This window comes from Pteropus medius, unplaced genomic scaffold (assembly GCF_902729225.1).
Source record: "Pteropus medius unplaced genomic scaffold, Ma_sr-lr_union100, whole genome shotgun sequence".
Taxonomy (NCBI): Eukaryota; Metazoa; Chordata; class Mammalia; order Chiroptera; family Pteropodidae; genus Pteropus; species Pteropus medius.
The window spans coordinates 18,954,239-18,962,187 of record NW_024351073.1 but is presented as its reverse complement, the minus strand read 5'-3'; positions in this window follow the sequence as shown (position 1 = coordinate 18,962,187).

The following is a 7,949-nucleotide window of genomic DNA, read 5'->3' as shown; positions in this document are numbered from 1 at the left end:
TGAGTAATTTTTATACTTTGTTACACCTGCTTTCCCCGATCATAGCAAAAGACCAGTGAGAGAGACTTGAATGAGCTGTTATAGTCCTAACCAGACCAATTAAAGCCAAGACAGACTCAATGGCACACTTTTTATTGTTGGAGAAATTACCTGTGGAAAGATCCACCTATCCACCATGCCTGATAACTGTATAGCTTTGTAGAGTAAAAAGGAACTATTAGAGTAAAATTGATGCAGATATAATTTTCTAGAACTGGAAGGAGATGTTTTACCAAAATCTTCTTCACGAAAAGCATCCACCTAGCATCCTAATTGCTATAATACTGCCATCAGTATTGGATCATCATAATGCATTCAACAAGTCTTTATCGAACACTCAGTATGTTGAAAACCTACCTACAACACTGAGGATGAATCAGGGAGCAAAATAGGTGAAATTCCTTATCTCCCAGAGCATATATTTTGGAGGGGAAGATTGACAACATGCTTTCTCAAATAAATATATTATACAATGCCAGATGTTGAAAACTCCTATAAGGAAAAATATTGCAATGATAAGCCATAAAGCCATAGAGTAGGAAGATGTTCTTTTCACTTTGGGAGAGGATGGGAGGAAGACAGAGATGGTCTCCATGATGAAGTGACAGTTGAGCAGAAATCTGAATGGAGAGAGGGAAGGGTCCATGGAAATCTCTATAGGCAGGTGAAATAGTCCTGGGACAGAGACGTGCTTGGTGAGTCTGAGGAGCTGTAAGGAAGCCAGGAAGCTAGATAGTTCCATAAATTATTCCTAAATAAATGAATAAATGAATGAGGAGAGAGGATGTTTTTTTTATAAGGTGATAGGCTGGAAGAAATTTCAAAGAGCAGAAGATGCATAAACAAAGATTCAGTGGAACAAAATCTCGTTCAGGGTCTCTTTGAACTATTAGTACAAACACATGGCTTGGGCCTTGTATGTTAGTTTTACAGAGCTGCCGAAGGCTTTTGAGCAAGCATGGAAGTGGTATGGAGAAATGAGTATCTAAAGACTATTTTTTCAGTGCTAGAAACGTAAACTAAAATGCATAGAACATGAAGAAAAGGGAATTAGTAATTAATGGAGTAATTTCACATAATAGGTAAGGAAAATAGGTATGGAAATAAAGTTAAGAATAGTAGACACTAAAGGAAGGCTCGATAGTACATGGTAAGTAATTTAAATTTGGTGCAAGGAAGAAGAAATAAAATAGGCCTTTAAGATTTGGGGAATGAATAACCGATGATGCAGTGGTACTAGGGAGGCAGAAGATGAAATTTGTATTATATACCAGATCTAGGGGTAGGTTAATTTTTAAGTTATGGCTTTCATATGTAAATACTCAACATATTGTCAGATAATTGTAATTCTAATAGGACTGCAGAAAGTTAGGGTGTCATATGCTTGGTTTGTTAGTTGAAGTTATAAAAGTTGTAAGCTCCAAAATAAAAGAATTTCGGAATATAAAGGATGGTTTATTGGGGAAATCCCAACTTCAGGAAATATGTAAATGAAATTTGTAATTAACTTTAAATATTAGATTATTTGAAATTTGAAGTAGATATTTAGATAGCCTTAATGCATGCAAATATATTCATTTACATGCATGTCTGAAGCTGTTCTAATTTAAATTTATTTTAATTGCTAGTTATGCTATCATGAAGGATCCTTATGTTTTTTAACAAAGTATTTATAATCAAAAATGACTTTTTGTTTCTTGTGCTTTATTTTTTAAAATATATTTGTTTCTTAAATTTATATTTAAATAAACCTGTTTTAAAATGTGATGTGTACAAAGCACTTTGTACACAACATGTTAATAATAAAATATATGGTAATACAAGATTATATTTAGACTTTACCGTCTACATCATAATGTCAATAATTATTGTGATTATAAAATCACTAATATCACGATGCCTACCATTTTTCAGGCATTTTTCAAGTCAGAGTAACTGTACTAAGTAATTTAAGTAACATAACACTCTATTAAATTTGTACTGGTATTTTTAATAGTTTACAGACGAGGAAACAAATGTTAGTGACTTGCTCAAGGTCACACAACTAGCACCTGGCAACAGTGGATGCAAAGATCTCTGTTCTGTAACTGTTAATGTTTCTTAAAATTTCATTATAGAAAGAGATGGCAGGGATCATGCATATTCAATAATAGTACAATTCAATGCGAAGAACCTATTTTATTTGATGAAGCGGCTGGTGAAATATATTTTTGGAAATATTGATCTTTGGTTGGATTTCTGGAGAGTGTAAAGGTGGTAAAACTTGGCTGTAGAGCTGTTGAAGTCATTCAAGTGCACTGCAGTTAACTCCTGGATGAAGTAAGTTTTGCCTGTTTTATTGTGAGAAGTCAACTTCTCCGGATTTTTACAAAATTTTATCTAGTACCCTTCAAACAAGTATTTATTCTACCTTAACCACTGAAATCACTATATCACAAACATATATGCTCTTGAGCCTTTTATCAGTTAAACACACATAATCTACCAGAAATTATATCATATTCGAATTAAAGCCCTCTATGTCTCCAAAGAGATAATACAATGTTGTTTACATGCCTTGCATGTCTACACAGATTTATATTTATAACTTAGCTGTAGCATTTTCCCTTCCTGGTTTGTTATGATTACTTAGCATTCTAGTTAGTGTGTGTACAAATAGAGCTATATTCTAGATGGTGTTCTTTATCCTGAGAAGAAACTATTAAACTAATAGTCAGAATTAATTCTATTTCAAAAGTATAGCCTTAATATCAGACAACAAAATCTTAATTGGAAATGCCTTTTTAAAGCATGGAACTAAAAATTTGTTATCCAACTTCTGATACCATTAATGGAAGGCACATGAAATAATATCTGTTGGGAATCTAGAAAATTTACAGCTGACATTGTAAAGTGCCTCTCTGAATTAGAGGCACTATAACAATGTCTTTACTTGTAGAATGATACATTTAATTTGCATAAGAGCAACTCAAGTATCATTAATTTTCCTTAATTAATATATAACCTGTAGAGGACATCTATGTGAATAAAGAGATCAGGATACATTACTTAAGCTTCTCTTAACAGCCACAGATAAAAGTCCTTTTTTTGTGAATGTTTTACAACTTACAATAGATAACAAAGCAGTACTCTAAAAGAAAATAATTTTTTCAAACACTATAATTTTAGAACGTGTGAAGAAAATAGGTGATTTTTCATGATAGTAACTTAAACGAGATAAATTAGTAGTAATTTCTTTATAGTTCATCTTCACATTGTTCTTCTTTTAGACACATTACATGATTTATCATATCCTTCCCAAAATTAACCATGAGAGTTTTTGTATTAATAAGTATATGTGTTTAAAATTTAATTTATATAAAAATAGTTTGGAAATATTTGAGAGGAACTAAACTCAACATGTTATACATGTTTAATCTGCAAAGCAGGTTTAATTCAGCCCTCGTTTTTAAGTTCTCTTCCAATCCTTTACATTTTCATTTTATTCAGTTTTTAAACTTCTTTACTGGTTGTTTTCTTTTGCATCTTCAGGGCAAAAAGTATACTTCTTGAACATTTATTTATTTTTATTGCTCTAGTCCATGATCTTAGACCATTGCCTTTCCACGGCCCCCCGCGCCTTCAGAAAGTGCTTGCATATTCCTGGGTCTTCAGTCTGTTCTTCATAGTTTCCACATTTGTTGTTTCATTGCTTAATCCCACAACTTCAGTAGGGCAATTTCCAGCTGATGAGGAAGGAGAGGTTTATTCACTCTCTCTTCTGTTTTGACTATATTCCTATCATATTCTTAGATCTATACCAGAGCGACAGATTGAATTATGTAAATCTGAGCAATGTCCGCATCATTGATCTGATTTCCTTATACTGCAGGTATATGGAACAGAGAATAGTTTAAACCCTACTTAACACATCTGATTTTCTGACATTTCAATAATTCATTAACGCAAGAGGAACTGCATTCTTCAGGATGAATTTCTAGTAAGACTCATTCATTCTCTGCTCCTGCAAATAAAGCTTTAATTCATGGGAATACATTTCCATAATTCAATAAAAATGTGTTAATAGTTTGTCACTATGATAGGTGAAATGGCGCCCCCTACCTGAGGATGTACACATTCTAATCTCCAGAGCTGGTGAATATATTACCTTGCACGGTGTAGGGAACTTTTCAGATGTGATCAAGTATACGGTCCTTGAGAAGGTAAAATTATTCTAGATTATCCAAGCGGATTTAGGTAATCATGTAATTCCTTAAAAGCAGAGAACGTTTCTTGGTTAGTTGGAGAAATATAAGAACAAAAATTGCTTTCGCTGGCTTTGAAGATGGAGAAAAACACCCATTAGGAAAAAAATGCATCAAATTATAGATGCAGAATACGGTCCTCAGCTGACACCCAGAACTGACACAGTGACATAGTGTTACAATTCCAAGGAACTAAATTCTACCAACAATCCAAATAAGCAGGAAATTGGTCCTGCCCTCAATCCTTCAGGAAAAAAAACAAAGAACAAACAAAAACAAGATTGCTAAAACTTTGATTTTAGTTCAGTGAGATTTTTCCTAGATATCAGACTTGAAGAATTCTAGGAATGAATTTTTGTTGTATGAAGGCATTGAATTTGTGGTGAGATATAAGAGTAGAAATAAAAATAAAACTAATACAGTACCCACAACCTTCATATCTCTCCCCCTACCTTCTTGTTAAATTCTTTCTTGGGAGCTAAACACTATGAAAACAAAGAAATAAGAAGAGATAGAAGATAGATAATGATAGATGATAGATAGATGATGGATAGATAGGTGATAGATGATAGATAGATAGATAGATAGATAGATAGATAGATAGATAGATATAGATAATAAAGATACAGAGATAGAGAATATTACATCCCATATTATCTCATAAGACACGCACACACAGGAGATAAATGATGTCAGGTTATCTGATAGGTATAAACCTGAACAGCCAAGTGCCAAAGAACATTGACATAGTGGGTGGTCAGTATATAATGAAAGTGGTCCTATTAATTTTTTGTCTTAGGAAAAAAAATCTTCCATATTTTGTATGTTATCCAGAGAAATAAATTTATAAAAGGGAATGTTGAGACTTAATGCCTAGTCAAAACCCTTAGTTTAAAACATTAGAGTTTATTTCAGTCTTCTTTGTAGTTAAAAAATATATATTCAAACTTTTAAGGGTATAATATGAGTTAATTTGGTATGAAATTGGTAAAATTAAAAATGAAATATTTAGCTTAAATTCAAAGCAAATAATAATTGGTTATACATCATTTTCAATAAGATAATATCAACCCGTTCTCTGTTAACATTTACTAATCAATAAAGAAGTTTTGCATTTAAGCACTGCTTGAACAGTTTTAACATTTGGTTCTACCCAATACCTAAAGATTTTCTAATTTTATTAATAATTATTTTAATTTACATATAGCGAGATACCACTAGTGGGAATGATAGAGTGTGAGATCTGCTGCTCCATAAATGCCATGAAAATACAGCAAAACTTGCTTCCATATCTTGGCTATTGTGAAAAATGCTGCAACGAACATAGGGATGCATATAGCTTTTCAAATTAGTGTTTTGGGATTCTTCGGATAAATACCCAGAAGTGGAATTGCTGGGTCATAAGATAGTTCTAGTTTTAATTTTTTAAAGTTTTATTTTATTAGTTTCAAGTATACAGTACATTGGTTAGGCATTTATACAGTTTATGCAACGATCCCCCTAATTGCTCCTTCCTCTGTCTCTCCACCTAGCCATAGCATTAATGCTAACTGTATTCCCTATTCATATCGTCTTCCATAGTGGCCACACCAAATGCTAGTGAGGTTGCAGAGAACGGAACTCTTTTTCATGCTGGTGGAAATGGAAAAATGCTACAGCAATCTTAAAGACAGTTTGACAGTTTTTTACAAAACTAAATAGAGGCTTACCATATGATCAAGCAATCACACTCCTAGATATTGATCCTATAAGCTGGAAAACATACCCACACAAAAATCTGCAGGCAAATGTTAATAGAAGCTTTATTCATAATCTCTAAAAGCTAGAAGCAGTGACCCTGTCCTTCACAGGAGAACAGAGAAATAGTGGTAAATCCATAAATCTCTAAAATTATATACTATTGAGCAACAGTATTCAGTATATCATTCAAAAACATGTACAAATTTTAAATTCTTATGGCTACATGATGAAAGCCAGTCTGAAAGGCCATGTACAGTATGAATCTATGTAGCTGACCATCTTTAAAAGGTAAAACCATAAAAATTATAAAAAAGTTCAATATTTGTGTGGAGGTTCGGTGTTAGAGGAAGAGGTTAACTAGATAAAGAATGGAGAATGTTTTACAGTGATAAAACTATGCTGTGTGATAGTTTAGTGGCAGTTACAAGACACTTGACTACACATTTGACAAAATCCACAGAAGTTTACAGAGCTAAGAATATATAGATTCACGGAATGGAATGCAGAATGTATATAGAAAATAAACGATTAAGTAAATGGATGACAAATGATGAAATTATGGGAATCAGTTTTCCCACTGTTGGATGGAATGTTACAGATAAGTAAGTAGAAAAGGCTAGGATCATCATAGAGTAAAGGATTATGGTTGGATTATACTTATAGACATAAGTATAAAGTATAGTTTATCCTAATATTGACACATGTGGATACATACAGAGATATTTGTAGATACATGTCTATATACAGGTTGGTATACACATATATGTCCTTGCTTGGTCAGCTGACAGGACCTATAACAATACCTCAATAAGAGCAAGCACGTCTAGTTCTCAAACCTTGTTTTTAATACCATTCTCCAATAAAAAGAACCAGGTGTCCTTCGTAAAATGGCTGATACTAGGATTGAGCAGGAAATACAGAAGATGAGTTTGGAGCATCTTATAACACCAAAAAGTAAGACCACCCCCACACACACACACACACACACACACACACACACACACACACACACACACACACACACACACACACACCACGGTATGTCCACGGGAATCACGGAAGGTATTTCCGGTGGTTAAAACTGAAACAACTAAGTGACAAGTATTGGAAATTTTATATTACAGCCAACACTACCACACTGAAGTTGAGCAAAGTTAAAATCAACAGTGATGATAATTTGTACCCTTGACATGATATGAGAATGACATTTTACCTCATTCTTCTCAAAATCACAGAACACTGTCTTATCACGAGGAAAAAATATCAGACAAATCTGATGGAGACAGTCCACAAAAAATACCTGGTACTCCACAAAACTGTCAAGGTTACAAAAATTAAAGAAATTCTAGGAGGCCATCGTAGCCAAGAGAAGGCTAAAGAGATATGAAGACTAAATGTAATGTGTATACTGGATAGGATTCTACAACAGAAAAAGGACACTTCGTAGAAACTAAGGAAACGTGAATAAAGTATAGATTTTAGTTAAAAAATAAGGTATCAATATTGGTTCGATGTGACAAATATACCATATTAATGTAAGATGGGTACGTGACCTAGAACCACTCTTGGTACCATCTTTGCAATTTTTCTATACATCTAACACTATTCTTTTAAAATATATTTAAAAACTATTTTATAGGCTGGAATTTTCCTTTAAAAGAAGAAATATCTTTCATATTCTGGCAATAGATTGACTCATCCAAATTAAGTTTTCATACATAAGCGAGTTTCTCCTTCGATGAGTTATTAATATCTTGGGAGGATATTTCTAGTCAGCCTATTTACACAGATAATCTACACCTTTTTATTGATATTTCAAAGCAAAAAAAAAAATTCATTGGGAATATAGCACAACTCAAAATTTTTATTTTGCCTATTTTGCCCTCATTTTAAATAGTGAAATATTGCAGTATTCAAAACATTTCA